Below are 14,124 nucleotides of genomic sequence, written 5' to 3'. Positions count from 1 at the left end.
AGAGAGGTAGAGAGAGAGAGAGAGAGAGAGGTAGGTAGAGAGAGAGGTAGAGAGAGGTAGAGAGAGGTAGAGAGAGGTAGAGAGAGAGGTAGAGAGAGAGGTAGAGAGAGAGGTAGAGAGAGAGGTAGAGAGAGGTAGAGAGAGAGGTAGAGAGAGGTAGAGAGAGGTAGAGAGAGAGAGAGAGAGAGAGAGAGAGAGAGGTAGAGAGAGGTAGAGAGAGAGGTAGAGAGAGAGGTAGAGAGAGAGGTAGAGAGAGAGGTAGAAAGAGGTAGAGGTAGAGAGAGAGGTAGAGAGCGAGAGAGGTAGAGAGAGAGAGAGGTAGAGAGAGGTAGAGAGAGAGGTAGAGAGAGAGAGAGAGAGAGAGGTAGAGAGAGAGGTAGAGAGAGAGAGAGAGAGAGAGAGAGAGAGAGAGAGAGAGAGAGAGAGAGAGAGAGAGAGAGAGAGAGAGAGAGAGAGAGAGAGAGAGAGAGACAGACAGAGAGATGAGGAGGGGGAACAGAATAACAGTGCCCATCAATCCCATGACAGAAGGTGATCTGTCACCATGCATGTACACATACTTCATGTACCATTAAGGTGACATATGTTAGGAACATGCACAATACATTTCTCCTTTTGCCATTGACTAACATACGAGAAGTCTAATAGACAGCCAAATGTTCTAAACTTTTGAGCGCCGGTTATTTTTACAGTAGGAAGAATCCACTCCCCTCGGTTTTGTATTAATAAATAAATGTCCATAATAAACTGTCACAAACCACACTCTGTGATGTCATATGAAACCACTCTCTGTAATGTCACAAACTGTTTTCAATTATGTCATAAAAAATCATTATTTGTCACAAATAGTTATCTGTGACGTCACAAACCCTTTGTCTCTCATCTCACATATAGGATGTCCCAAACCATTCTCTGATGTCATGAACCATTCTCTTTGTCATCACAAACTCCTCCCTGTGATGTCACAAACACACTCTATCCTCCTCTCCTCAGTGATGTCATAATAATAATTCATCTTCTCAGGGCTGGGTAATTCCAGAACCTTCTGAAACATCCAGCGAGGTATTAGAGAATATTTGTTCAATAAGCCTGCTCCCAGGTCCCCGTCTTTGAAGGTGGATTACCCTGTTATTGATAGACTGATAGGGACTCCTGTCTCTATGTCCTGTGTATATTACCCTGTTATTGATAGACTGATAGGGACTCCTGTCTCTATGTCCTGTGTATATTACCCTGTTAGTGATAGACTGATAGGGACTCCTGTCTCTATGTCCCGTGTATATTACCCTGTTAGTTATAGACTGATAGGGACTCCTGTCTCTATGTCCTGTGTATATTACTGTGTCAGTTATAGACTGATAGGGACTCCTGTCTCTATGTCCTGTGTATATTACTGTGTTAGTTATAGACTGATAGGGACTCCTGTCTCTATGTCCTGTGTATATTACCCTGTTAGTTATAGACTGATAGGGACTCCTGTCTCTATGTCCCGTGTATATTACCCTGTTAGTTATAGACTGATAGGGACTCCTGTCTCTATGTCCTGTGTATATTACCCTGTTAGTGATAGACTGATAGGGACTCCTGTCTCTATGTCCCGTGTATATTACCCTGTTAGTTATAGACTGATAGGGACTCCTGTCTCTATGTCCTGTGTATATTACCCTGTTAGTTATAGACTGATAGGGACTCCTGTCTCTATGTCCTGTGTATATTACCTGTTAGTGATAGACTGATAGGGACTCCTGTCTCTATGTCCTGTGTATGTTACTGTGTTAGTGAAAGACTGATAGGGACTCCTGTCTCTATGTCCTGTGTATGTTACTGTGTTAGTGAAAGACTGATAGGGACTCCTGTCTCTATGTCCCGTGTATATTACCCTGTTAGTTATAGACTGAGAGGGACTCCTGTCTCTATGTCCCGTGTATATTACTGTGTTAGTTATAGACTGATAGGGACTCCTGTCTCTATGTCCCGTGTATATTACCCTGTTAGTTATAGACTGATAGGGACTCGTATCTCTGTGTCCCGTGTATATTACTGTGTTAGTGATAGACTGACAGAATGATATCCTGGTTGTGTCTCTAATACTATTCCCTACATAGTGCAATACATTTGACCATGGGCCCATAGTTAATACGATGCCTTGTGAGACACAGGTTCCCTGGTTGCATAGTCTTTAGGACATTAGAGACAGGAAATCCACACTAATGTTTAACAAGTGTGTGGAAATCAGTCGAGCATTAAGATTCATTCACTTCTGAATACTGATGATTTCGTATGATTTAGTACAAAGTTATTGAGAACCGACGGGCATAGAGACCAAGGTAATGAACTAGTGTATAGAACTAGTGTGTGTTCATAGGTGGACTTCATGGAGTAATCAGGCTGCCTTTTCAGTCAAACAGGAAGTGGAAAAAAATACAGCACAGTGAGTGTAAGTTACAGTAGGTGACATCACATCACAGAGTATTTGGTATTTCAGAATCCAATGAGTGGTAATGACAAGGGATACTTCACTATTTCTCACACTAATAAATATAATCAATATCACTTATTGAAGAATAGGCCTGTTTTGATTCTCTTGCAGTTTAGTTAGAAGATATTCAAACCACCAGATACTCCTTAGGTAGAGCTGATACAGCGAAACAGTCAGCAAAACCCTTAGTGTGTCCCAGATGGCTCCCTACTGCCTTCATAGTGCACTACATTTGACTAAAGCTCTGGTAGAAAAGTAGTGCACTACATTTGACTAGAGCTCTGGTAGAAAAGTAGTGCACTACATTTGACTAGAGCTCTGGTAGAAAAGTAGTGCACCACATTTGACTAGAGCTCTGGTAGAAAAGTAGTGCACCACATTTGACTAGAGCTCTGGTAGAAAAGTAGTGCACTACATTTGACTAGAGCTCTGGTAGAAAAGTAGTGCACCACATTTGACTAGAGCTCTGGTAGAAAAGTAGTGCACCACATTTGACTAGAGCTCTGGTAGAAAAGTAGTGCACTACATTTGACTAGAGCTCTGGTAGAAAAGTAGTGCACCACATTTGACTAGAGCTCCGGTAGAAAAGTAGTGCACCACATTTGACTAGAGCTCCGGTAGAAAAGTAGTGCACCACATTTGACTAGAGCTCCGGTAGAAAAGTAGTGCACCACATTTGACTAGAGCTCCGGTAGAAAAGTAGTGCACCACATTTGACTAGAGCTCCGGTAAAAAAGTAGTACACTACATTTGACTAGAGCTCCGGTAGAAAAGTAGTGCACCACATTTGACTAGAGCTCTGGTAGAAAAGTAGTGCACCACATTTGAATAGAGCTCTGGTAGAAAAGTAGTGCACTACATTTGACTAGAGCTCTGGTAGAAAAGTAGTGCACCACATTTGACTAGAGCTCCGGTAGAAAAGTAGTGCACCACATTTGACTAGAGCTCCGGTAGAAAAGTAGTGCACCACATTTGACTAGAGCTCCGGTAAAAAGTAGTGCACCACATTTGACTAGAGCTCTGGTAGAAAAGTAGTGCACCACATTTGACTAGAGCTCCGGTAGAAAAGTAGTGCACCACATTTGACTAGAGCTCCGGTAGAAAAGTAGTGCACCACATTTGACTAGAGCTCCGGTAGAAAAGTAGTGCACCACATTTGACTAGAGCTCCGGTAGAAAAGTAGTGCACCACATTTGACTAGAGCTCCGGTAAAAAAGTAGTGCACCACATTTGACTAGAGCTCCGGTAGAAAAGTAGTGCACCACATTTGACTAGAGCTCCGGTAAAAAAGTAGTGCACCACATTTGACTAGAGCTCCGGTAGAAAAGTAGTGCACTACATTTGACTAGAGCTCCGGTAGAAAAGTAGTGCACCACATTTGACTAGAGCTCCGGTAGAAAAGTAGTGCACTACATTTGACTAGAGCTCTGGTAGAAAAGTAGTGCACCACATTTGACTAGAGCTCCGGTAGAAAAGTAGTGCACTACATTTGACTAGAGCTCCGGTAGAAAAGTAGTACACTACATTTGACTAGAGCTCTGGTAGAAAAGTAGTACACCACATTTGACTAGAGCTCTGGTAGAAAAGTAGTGCACTACATTTGACTAGAGCTCCGGTAGGTAGAAAAGTAGTACACTACATTTGACTAGAGCTCTGGTAGAAAAGTAGTGCACTACATTTGACTAGAGCTCCGGTAGAAAAGTAGTGCACCACATTTGACTAGAGCTCCGGTAGAAAAGTAGTGCACCACATTTGACTAGAGCTCCGGTAGAAAAGTAGTGCACTACATTTGACTAGAGCTCTGGTAGGAAAGTAGTGCACCACATTTGACTAGAGCTCCGGTAGAAAAGTAGTACACTACATTTGACTAGAGCTCTGGTAGAAAAGTAGTACACCACATTTGACTAGAGCTCTGGTAGAAAAGTAGTGCACTACATTTGACTAGAGCTCCGGTAGAAAAGTAGTACACTACATTTGACTAGAGCTCCGGTAGAAAAGTAGTGCACTACATTTGACTAGAGCTCCGGTAGAAAAGTAGTGCACCACATTTGACTAGAGCTCCGGTAGAAAAGTAGTGCACCACATTTGACTAGAGCTCCGGTAGAAAAGTAGTGCACTACATTTGACTAGAGCTCCGGTAGAAAAGTAGTGCACTACATTTGACTAGAGCTCCGGTAGAAAAGTAGTGCACCACATTTGACTAGAGCTCCGGTAGAAAAGTAGTGCACTACATTTGACTAGAGCTCTGGTAGAAAAGTAGTGCACTACATTTGACTAGAGCTCCGGTAGAAAAGTAGTGCACTACATTTGACTAGAGCTCCGGTAGAAAAGTAGTGCACCACATTTGACTAGAGCTCCGGTAGAAAAGTAGTGCACCACATTTGACTAGAGCTCCGGTAGAAAAGTAGTGCACTACATTTGACTAGAGCTCCGGTAGAAAAGTAGTGCACTACATTTGACTAGAGCTCCGGTAGAAAAGTAGTACACTGTATGGGGAAATAGGGTGCCATTTGGGATACAGCTTTCCGCTGCTCGAAAATAAATGATTGTTATTCACATAACTTTCTAGAGGAAAGAAATGCACTATATATGTAAAACAAGTTGGCGTGTGTCCAGCCCTGGGCTGAAGTTAAGTCTCTTCAGGTGGAAATCTACACTAAGGCCTGAAAAATACATTCTTTTGATTATCGATTAGTTTAATTCCTTTCTTACGAGAGGAAGAATCACAACCACACACACACACACACACACACACACACACACACACACACACACACACACACACACACACACACACACACACACACACACACGCACACACACACACACGTACACACACACACACACACGTACACACAACACACACACACACACACACACACACGTCCTCTCTCACCGACACACACACACAAACACACACACACACACACACAAATGCACGTTCAAGAATATAAACACGGACACGCGCACGCACGAACACACAGACACACAGCATAATTGAGCAGCAAGTCCACGGAGGAAGCAACCATTTGTATTGCATACACTAAAAAACAAATGGTTTTATATGGTACCAAAATAAGGGTTATTTGGCTTGTAACCATAACGGAACCTTTTTTGGTGCTATATGGAGTCTTTTTTTTTTTGTTCTATAAAGAACTACGTTCATAAGGTTCTATATTAAACCTGTATGGTGCTATAAAGAACCCTTTCCTAAGGTTCTATAAAGAACTAAGTTCATAAGGTTCTATATTAAACCTGTATGGTGCTATAAAGAACCATTTCCTAAGGTTCTATAAAGAACCATTAATAGAATGTTCTTTGTATCACCATAAAATTATTCCGTTATGGTTACAACCCTTTTTTGTGCAATATAGAACACTTTATTCTGGTTCTTTATCGACCTAAAGAAGGGTTCAATAAAGAACCGTTCTCAATCTCAAAGGTTCTTTATAGTACCATGTACATTTTTTCTTTTTTTATCGATTAGTTTAATTCCTTTCTTACGAGAGGAAGAATCACAACCACACACACACACACACACACACACACACACACACACACACACACACACACCCAGGACATCTATTTTTTTAATGTTTTATAGGTTTTTCTCATTGAGATAACATCTCATTTCCAAGAGAGAAACCGTAGTCTGGCTTTTTATGGCAGTTTTGGAGCAGTGGCTTCTTCCTTGCTGAGCGGCCTTTCAGGTTATGTCGATATAGGACTCGTTCTACTGTGGAAAAATATACTTTTGTACCTGTTTCCTCCAGCATCTTCACGAGGTCCTTTGCTGTTGATCTGGGATGGATTTGCACTTTTAGTACCAAAGTACATTCATCTCTAGGAGACAGAACGCGTCTCCTTCCTGAGCGGTATGACGGCTGCGTGGTCCCATGGTGTTTATACTTGCGTACTATTGTTTGTACAGATGAACGTGGTACCTTCAGGCGTTTGGAAATTGCTCCCAAGGATGAACCAGACTTGTGCTGGTCTACAATTTTTTTTCTGAGGTCTTGGCTGATTTCTTTAGATTTTCCCATGATGTCAAACAAAGAGGCACTGACTTTGAAGGTAGGCCTTGAAATACATCCACAGGTACACCTCCAATTGACTCAAATTATGTCAATTAGCCTATCAGAAGCTTCTAAAGCCATGACATCATTTTCTGGAATTTTCCAAGCTGTTTAATGGCACAGTCAACTTAGTGTATGTAAACTTCTGACCCACTGGAATTGTGATACAGTGAATTATGAGTGAAATAATCTGTCTGTAAACAATTGCTGGAAAAATTACTTGTATCATGCACAAAGTAGATGTCCTAACCGACTTGCCAAAACTATAGTTTGTTAACAAGAAATTTGTGGAGTGGTTGAAAATCTAGTTTTAATGACTCCAACCTAAGTGTATGTAAACTGTATGCTCAGCTGTGCCTCGCAAGTGCTAGACCAACTAATCTATTTTATTATCAAAGCCTGAGTTTTGAAATATAATATGGTCTGTGAAGAACAATATATATTTTTTTAATAATATTTAACATGGCATGTCAGTTAAGAACAAATTCTTGTTTACAATGAAGGCCTTGGAACAGTGGGTTAACTGCCTTGTTCAGGGGCAGAACGACATATTTTTACCTTGTCAGCTCGGGGATTCAATCTAGCAACCTTTCGGTTACTGGCCCAATGCTCTAACCACTAGGCTACCTGCCGCCCCTAATGCAGGAATGCAGACCAGGAATATGCTGTGATAATGTATTTGGCCTTTTGTGCGCTCAGCAGAGAACCTGGGATGAGACGTCATCATCGGGCATCAATATACAACAAAAAGCTAAACATTCTCAAACCCTGAGCAATATAACATTTAATCAATTACAAATGACATGACCTTCACCTGGACTAAATAAAACATATATACTACAACCTCCTCTTCACTGAAATTGAAATAGCATGACGCTCCCCATTTAACAATTGTGTAAATCTTCCTAAATTAAGGTAGAGACAAAAAGGAGAGAAATGGATATGTTGAAAGAAAAAAATATATAGTGAGAGAGAGAGAGAAAAAGAGAGGATGAGAGAGAGAGGAGGGGAGAGGATGAGAGAGAGGGGGAGAGGATGTGAGAGAGAGGGGGAAAGGATGAGAGAGAGAGAGGGGGAGAGGATGTGAGAGAGAGGGGGAGAGGATGAGAGAGAGAGGGGAGAGAGGATGAGAGAGAGAGGGAGATGGGGAGATGATGAGAGAGAGAGAGGGGGAGAGGATGAGAGAGAGAGAGGGAGATGGATGAGAGAGAGAGATGGGGAGATTGATGAGATAAAAAAGTGGGGAAATAAATAATAAAACGAGGTTTCATTGAGATTGAGAGGACCCCTCTGAAAGGACCCCGCTGACGCCGTACGTTAAATTGTGACGTGTCATGACGTAACGTACGGCATGCATTATTCCACTTAACTCTGTGTGGTATGGCCTCTATCCACCAGGTGTAGCGCTTTTCACGCAGATTAAAAACCAGAAAGGGACAGGGACAGGGACAGGGACAGGGACAGGGTAAGGGGTAAGGGGTAAGGGGTAAGGGACAGGGTAAGGGACAGGGACAGGGTAAGGGACAGGGACAGGGACAGGGACAGGGTAAGGGACAGGGTAAGGGACAGGGACAGGGACAGGGTAAGGGACAGGGACAGGGACAGGGACAGGGACAGGGACAGGGTAAGGGACAGGGACAGGGACAGGGTAAGGGACAGGGACAGGGTAAGGGACAGGGACAGGGTAAGGGACAGGGACAGGGTAAGGGGGGATACCTAGTCCATTGTACAACTGAATGCATTCATTTTTCAAACCATCATGTCTCTCAAAAGCTGCGACAGCCGCTGTTTACTTCTGAAGATTTAACTTTAACGCGGCCCTAAAAAACAGATTCAAATTTGACACAAACCTTCAAGCAGGTACGTAATGACACATTATATCAATTCTTTATAGTTTTTAATTTACATTTTAGAGGTGATAAGTTGGACAGTCCAGGTGAAAAAAGCTGTTTCCCCACACAACATATCTCCCCCTTTCCCTATCACGTAGTAGGTTTCGCTTCCTCACCCGCCATTTTTTTTTCAAAGACCCGACGGAGCTCATTGCCTTCTTCAATCATGCAGAGACGGGCAGCATGAAGGTTTTGCTGGGACAGGGGAGAAATTGTGCTTTACAATGGTATTCATATTACAGTTGACCTGGAAGCATTACGTTTTTTGTGCGCTAAAATAAGGTAAAATGAACGGAACAGTGCGATGCACAAAAATGTGTTAGCTACCATTATAGAAGAGACAGGAACGCTTATGGGGGAGGTGTTGCTGTATATATTCAGAGCCATATCCCTGTAATGCTTATAGGGGAGGTGTTGCTGTATATATTCAGAGCCATATCCCTGTAATGCTTATAGGGGAGGTGTTACTGTATATATTCAGAGCCATATCCCTGTAATGCTTATAGGGGAGGTGTTGCTGTATATATTCAGAGCCATATCCCTGTAATGCTTATGGGGGAGGTGTTGCTGTATATATTCAGAGCCATATCCCTGTAATGCTTATAGGGGAGGTGTTGCTGTATATATTCAGAGCCATATCCCTGTAATGCTTATAGGGGAGGTGTTACTGTATATATTCAGAGCCATTTCCCTGTAATGCTTATGGGGGAGGTGTTGCTGTATATATTCAGAGCCATATCCCTGTAATGCTTATGGGGGAGGTGTTGCTGTATATATTCAGAGCCATATCCCTGTAATGCTTATAGGGGAGGTGTTGCTGTATATATTCAGAGCCATATCCCTGTAATGCTTATAGGGGAGGTGTTGCTGTATATATTCAGAGCCATATCCCTGTAATGCTTATAGGGGAGGTGTTGCTGTATATATTCAGAGCCATATCCCTGTAATGCTTATAGGGGAGGTGTTGCTGTATATATTCAGAGCCATATCTCTGTAATGCTTATAGGGGAGGTGTTACTGTATATATTCAGAGCCATATCCCTGTAATGCGTATGGGGGAGGTGTTACTGTATATATTCAGAGCCATATCCCTGTAATGCTTATGGGGGAGGTGTTACTGTATATATTCAGAGCCATATCCCTGTAATGCTTATAGGGGAGGTGTTGCTGTATATATTCAGAGCCACGTCCCTGTAATGCTTATGGGGGAGGTGTTACTGTATATATTCAGAGCCATATCCCTGTAATGCTTATAGGGGAGGTGTTGCTGTATATATTCAGAGCCATATCTCTGTAATGCTTATAGGGGAGGTGTTGCTGTATATATTCAGAGCCATATCCCTGTAATGCTTATAGGGGAGGTGTTGCTGTATATATTCAGAGCCATATCCCTGTAATGCTTAGAGAAGATCTTATGTCAAGTGTTATTAAAGTGTTGTGGTTGCAGGTTCACCTGGCACATATGCAGTGCCTTGCAAATGTATTCATCCCACCATGGCATTTTTCCTAGTTTGTATCATTACAACCTGTAATTTAAATTGATTATTATTTGGATTTCATGTAATAGACATACACAAAATAGTCCAAATTGGTAAAGTGAAATAAAAAAATTACTTACTTCAAAAAGTTCAACAACAAAAAAAACGGAAAAGTGGTGCGTGCATATGTATGAAACCCCTAAATAAGATCTGGTGCCAACAATTACCTTCAGAAGTCACATAATTAGTTAAATAAAGTCCACCTGTGTGTAATCTAAGTGTCACATGATCTGTCACATGATCTCAGTATATATACAACTGTTCTGAAAGGCCCCAGAGTCTGCAACACCACTAAGCAAGGGGCACCACCAAGCAAGCGGCACCACGAAGACCAAGGAGCTTTCCAAACAGGTCAGAGAAAAAGTTGTGGAGAAGTACAGATCAGGGTTGGGTTATAAAAAAATATCAGAAACTTTGAGAATCCAACAGAGCACTATTACATCCTTTATTAACCTGTTGAGGACAGAGGGCGCTGTTTTCACTTTGGGGGAAAATCGTGCCCAATTTAAACGGTCTCGTACTCAATTCTTGCTCGTACAATATGCATATTATTATTACTATTGGATAGAAAACACTCTCTAGTTTCTAAAACTGTTTGAATTATATTTGTGAGTAAAACAGAACTCATTTTGCAGCAAACTTCCTGACAGGAAGTGGAAAATCTGAAATCGATGCTCTGTTCTAGGGCCTGCCTATAAATGGGCTTCATATATATCAGTATACATGCACTTCATACGTCTTCCACTAGATGTCGACAGGCAGTGAGAGAAGAAATTGAGTGTATAACTTGATCTGGGCTCGAATAAAAGCTCTCGGCATGACGTGTCACCAGTTTCCTGTTTTCTGGAGAGCGCGTGAAGGGACCTGGTTTTGCCTTCTGAAAAGCTGTCGTTATAGACGACTAATATCTCCGGCTTTGATTTTATTTGATACATGTGACAATATCATCGTAAAGTATGTTTTTTCAATATAGTTTTATTAGATTATTGAAATTTATTCCGGACGTTAGGCGTGTTGCGTTGTGTGCCTTTGTTCAGGAAGGAGAGCTTCGCGCTACTTTGCTAGCTTTCCGTGCTAATTGACTGGAGAAGAGGACATTCTAAATCCAAACAACGATTGTTCTGGACAAAGGACCCCTTGTACAACATTCTGATGGAAGATCGTCAAAAGTAGGACCCATTTTATGATGCTATTTCATATATCTGTCGAACATGTGAAATAGTCGTTTGCGCCCAGATTTTGGGTACTCTCTCGCTATAACTAAGCTGGATGTCGTAATGAAGTTATTTTTAGAATTCTAACACGGCGATTGCATTAAGAACTAGTGTATCTATCATTTCCTATACAACATGTATTTTCTAGTAACGTTTATGAATAGTTATTTGGTCAGAATAGTTGAGTGTCATAAAAATATCCGCACATTCTGGGAAAAATATGCTACGTTAGCACAATGTATAACCACTGATTTCAGCTCTAAATATGCACATTTTCGAACAAAACATAAGTGTATGTATAACCTGATGTTATAGGACTGTCATCTGATGAAGGTTAGTGAAAATTAATATATTTTGCTGGTTTATTCGCTAGTGATCACAATATAGTGGCTATAGCCAGGAAGGCCAAAGTTCCAACATCTGGGCCTAAAATAGTGTATAAGAGATCATACAAAACATTTTGCTGTGACTCTTACGTGGATGAAGTCAAAAACATTTGTTGGTCTGATGTGATTAATGAGGAGCATGCTGTCACGCCCTGGCCTTAGTTATCTTTGTTTTCTTTATTATTTTAGTTAGGTCAGGGTGTGACATGGAGGATGTATGTGTTTTGTATTGTCTAGGGTTTTTTGTATGTTTATGGGGCAGTGTCTAGTCTAGGTGTATGTATGTATATGGTTGCCTAGATTGGTTCTCAATTAGAGACAGCTGTCTATCGTTGTCTCTGTTTGGGAACCATATTTAGGCAGCCATATTCATTGGGTAGTTCGTGGGTTATTGTCTATGTCTATGTTGCATGTTAGCACATTGTTTATATAGCTTCACGTTCGTCGGTTTGTTGTTTTGTTAAGTTTGTAAAGTGTTCTTCGTTTCGTGTCATTAAACGAGAAGAATGTATTCTAACGCTTTGGTCCTCCTCTCTTCCACCATACGACGATCGTGACACATGCAGACGCTTCACCTGATGAATTTATGAAATTGCTTCTTCCAATTATTGATAAACATGCACCTGTTAAGAAACTGACTTATAGAACTGTTAAGGCTCCGTGGATTGATGAGGAAATGAAAACATGTATGGTTGAAAGAGATGGGGCAAAAGGAGTGGCTAATACGTCTGGCTGCACATCTGACTGGCTGACTTACTGCAAGTTGATCAATTATGTGACTAAACTCAACAAAAAGAAGAAGAAACTGTGAAGCCAAGATCAATGATATATAAAGAATGTTGGAAAACAACTTTGGAGTATTTTAAATTAAATTATAGACAGAAAGACAAATTCGAATCAGATAGCTCATTCTTTAGAAAACCATTTGATGTCGGCAATTATTTTTAATGATTACTTCATTGGCAAAGTGGGCAAATTTAGGCAGGACATGCCAACAACAAACAGTGATGCATCGTATTCAAACATTTTTAAAAAATAATGAAAGAAAAGCATTGCTAGTTAGAATGGGAGAGGTGGAACAATTATTGTTATCGATCAATAATGACAAACCTCCTGGCATTGACAACTTAGATGGAAAGCTACTGAGGATGGTAGCTTACTATAGCCACTCCTATCTGTCATGTCTTTAATCTGAGCCTAGAGGAAAGTCTTTGTGCTCAGGAGCCAAAGTCATTCCGCTACCAAAGAGTGGTAAAGCGGCCTTTACTGGTTCTAACAGCAGACCTATTAGCTTGCTTCCAGCTCTTAGGGTTTCCAAACTGTTGGAAAGAGTTGTGTTTGATCAAATACAATGCTATTTCTCAGTAAACTAATTAACAATAGACTTTCAGCATGCTTATAGAGAAGGGTACTCAACATGTACTGCACTCACACAAATGACTGATGATTGGTTGAAGGGAATTGATAAAAAGAAGAGTGTGACCACTATGCTATACTATTAGATTTCAGTGCAGCCTTTGATATTATTGACCATAACCTGTTGTTGAAAAAAATGTACACTACCAGTCAAAAGTTGCCAATAGTGTGCAAAAAAGCTTTCATCGAGGCAAAGGGTGGCTATTTGAAGAATTTCAGTTATAAAATCGATTTTGATCTGTTTAACCCTTTTTTGGTTACTACATGATTCCATATGTGTTATTTCATAGTTTTGATGTCTTCACTGTTATTCTACAATGTAGAAAATAGTCAAAAGAAAGAAAAACCCTTGAATGAATAGGTGTTCTAAAACTTTTGATTGGTTGTGTATATATTATGGCTTTCAGAGCTATCTATCTAATATAACTCAAAGGGTTTTCTTTAATGGATGCTTCTCTAATGTCAAACATGTAGTCTGGTGTACCGCAGGGCAGCTCTCTTGGCCCTCTACTCTTTTCTATTTTTAACAATGAACTGCCACTGGCATTGGCTAAGAGTTGAGTAGAGACTGACTGCATCACTTCTTCTTTTTATAAGAACATTAGAGTCTTGAAAATCCAAAATTGTTTGCATAGTCAACTTACACACAGCTCTGACACACACACACTTACCCCACCAGACATGCCACCCGCGGTCTATTGACAGTTCCCAAATCCAGAACAAATTCAAGAAAACGTATAGTACTATCTATAGAGTCATTATTGCGTGGAACTCCGTTCCATCTCATATTGCTCAAATGAACAGCAAACCTGGTTTCAAAAAACAGATAAAACAACACCTCTCCGTTATTTGACATAGATAGTTTATGTGTATGTATTGATATTGATACGTGTTCTGTCACGTTCGTCATACGAAGGAGACCAAGGCGCAGCGTGATTAATATACATCTTCCTTTTAATAAAGAAGAAGACTGAACAAACTATACAAAATAACAAAACGAACCTGAACGCTAATAGACACAAGTGCAGACATGCATAGACAATAACCCACAAAACCAACATGGAAAATGGCAACCTAAATAGGATCCCCAATCAGAGACAACGATAAACAGCTGTCTCTGATT

Source organism: Salvelinus namaycush, chromosome 32 (genome assembly GCF_016432855.1).
Source record: "Salvelinus namaycush isolate Seneca chromosome 32, SaNama_1.0, whole genome shotgun sequence".
Classification (NCBI taxonomy): domain Eukaryota; kingdom Metazoa; phylum Chordata; class Actinopteri; order Salmoniformes; family Salmonidae; genus Salvelinus; species Salvelinus namaycush.
The sequence above is the reverse complement of the archived record's forward strand: the minus strand, read 5'-3'. Positions refer to the sequence as shown.